Genomic DNA, 2,868 nt, shown 5'->3' with positions numbered 1-2,868 from the left:
ATCACCAAGAACATAAAATCAAATACAAAAGAAGCGTCATTTGTTTTCCCCAAAGAGAAATGTGAGGATGATGGAAGCCTATCGGTCTAGCACTAACAACGCGACAAAGGTTAACCCCGGATCAGAACCATAAGCCTTGCACTCATATCCTATTAGTTGGGATCACTTAACGCATCGGAAGGTAATAACCATGCACAGTACTCAATCGCAAGGCTTCTGACTGTGAGTACACTTCTCCACATACAATTGTGCCCTCCCCAGCTGATTAAGCATGCCATCCGCTTCCGCCCCGGGCCAAGAGCTAGGCTCCTATTACCCCAACTCTTCCATTTTTATAATTTTATAGCCTCTTCCCCGCCCCCCAGCCCCGCCCTTCGGGGTGCGCGCGCGCCCATTGGCGTCACACAGCTCGGGGCGGTGTAACCAATCCCCGCCCTCCCGCCCCCTCGCCGGACCCTCGCCGCGGGCTCCGCCCCTGCCCGGCCCCCCGATGCCCATTGGCCAGGTCCCGCCGGTCCTGGTGCTGACGGGCAGCGAGGGCCAGGGTGGCCCAGGCCTCCCTCTCGGGCTCCAGGGTGGCCAATGAACCGACGATATGGAGTCTCTGTGGGCGGGATTAACACACAACTTGGAAAGGGATTGGAGGAGAGACGTGCCTGTAAGGGTGACAGGCGGGGTGGGGCGGCTGACTCTGGGTTGAGGCGGAGAGCGCAAGGCAGAAGGGGGAGGGGAGCGAAGCAGGTGGCGAAGCTGCGGGGAGAGCGGGGAGGGGAGAGTTTACAGAAAGTGGCCCTGCCCGAGTGGGACTGTGGCGAGGAAAATCCCACTCGTGGGCAAGCTATCGGGTCGGCCTCCCGTGCACCCGGGAGAGCCTAGAGAAAGGGCGAACGGTGACGGGGACTCGTGCACCCGATCGATTGAATATTAATCACCTCCGGGGCCCAAGCCAACTGCCACCCAGAGGGTGACAACTGCAGAACCCCAAGCAGCCGTGTCAGGCTGGGGGTGGGGGGAGACCACCAGGCCACACCTCCCGCCCGGGTGACAGTTTAACTGCCTCCGCATTCCACATCAGACCTCCCGGGCGGGCACTCGGACGGAGGGCTGGGGTGAGATTGCAAGAAGAATTGCATTTTATTCCCAATGTCCCAACCCAGGCCTCCGTGCCAAATTGCAAACATATCTACGTGTATATATATCTCTGCGTGTGTTTCAAGTGCCTGCTTGAACACAAACACACGTATTAAACACGGTGCCTTCCTGTAATGTGCGTTAAAGATAATTTTCGGTTGAAATATGTCTGAGTGGGAGAGAGAGAGAGACTCAAGGGAGTGGGGGGGGAGCGCCCTTTTTCACAACCTGCAGCAGAGAAATACACGAACTTGACGTTGGGAGTGGAACAGAGAGTCCCTCCCGGCTAAAAATATTACAGGTAGCAACGACGCCCGATTGGCCGCGCATCTCCCTTAGCAACCAGACGATTGGCTGTCTGGTATCCTGGAGACCGACGTCAAACTCGCACTGGAAACCGGGAGAGAAAGTCTAGGGGAGGGAAGCGTGGGAGGAGGGGAAGAGGAGCAATGAATGAAACGCCCATCGCCTAGCTTTCCCTTCTCCCCTCTCCTCTGCACTCAAGGCGAGATTCCGGGAAACCATCCGTTGGGCGCCGCCTTCCCCTTAAAAGTGTGGGGCGTTCGTTCTCAACCTGCTGAAGGAAGTTAAAGTGAAGCTCGTCGAGGAGTGGGGTGTCCGCGGGGCCGGCTGTGTAGACCAGCTTGGCACAAACCCGCTTTGCGTGATAGGCCCAGAGGCTTTGCGCTTTATGGACGCAAAAGCTGGATGTGGCCTTTTTCTTTGCCCTGACACTCGTGCCCTTCTGCCATATCTCCCCCCCCCCCGCCCCCCCTTTTAGGAAGAACCGAATTGAAAAGGGATATTTTTCAAGTCCCAATGCGTGTGAGCGGGGGAGGGAGGGAAGATGGGTGTGTGGAATGAGATGAGGGTGAGAGTGGTCAGGTGACCGATTTCATGTTTATTATACAGATTCCTAAAACTCAGGCAGCGTTTAGTAAGGACATAGAAGTTTTACTCGGTGACTCTTTAATTTTTTTTTTTTCTTAGTGTTTGGGCTTTTTTAGTTGTAAACAAGGAAGAGTGGGATTTGATTGTGAAAGTATGGAAACATTTAAAATTAATACACCCCTTTGCACTAAAGAATTTTATCATATATTATTTGTTCAGTGTTTTCTTATTTTGCTCATATTTCCTGGTTGTTTTCTATAATGAACATTAATTCCATTTGGTATTTTTAAAGTATTTTTAATTTTATAATTAGTTAAGCACAGACATTGCAAGAAACTAGGTAGGATATTTTGGGAATAGCTTACCAAGAGAAACACTTGATTTTTCATGTGCTCCAGAGAATAATTTCGCTTACCATTAAGCAAATATTACTGTACCAAACATCTAGAATTTCAAGACCATGTGTCGGGCCATGTGTCTTGCTTTGTAATTTGGAAAATATATCACTATAATTAGAGAAGCATATTAGGCTTGGCTCAGATTAAAATGTCTAACTAAAGATAGATGAATTGTAATTTTGTCAAGCTTATCTATACTTTTCAAGAATTCTCTAAAGAAAAGGCACAAATTCTCTTTTCTGAATGCCCCCTGGGATCTATAATCCCAGGTTTCAAATTTGAGAGCAATCATCTGAGAGGTACTGATTAAATATGAATGGCAGGAAATTGAATTTTTAAATCAGAAATTTAGATGTCAAAAATGTATGAATGATTGCTGCTCAGGTATGAGAGGGTTTCCAACCAAATATAAATATAAGCGCGAGCACACACACTGAGGCCCCATGGC

Source organism: Myotis lucifugus, unplaced genomic scaffold (assembly GCF_000147115.1).
Source record: "Myotis lucifugus unplaced genomic scaffold, Myoluc2.0 scaffold_435, whole genome shotgun sequence".
Lineage (NCBI taxonomy): Eukaryota > Metazoa > Chordata > Mammalia > Chiroptera > Vespertilionidae > Myotis > Myotis lucifugus.
Note: the sequence above shows the minus strand (reverse complement) of the source record.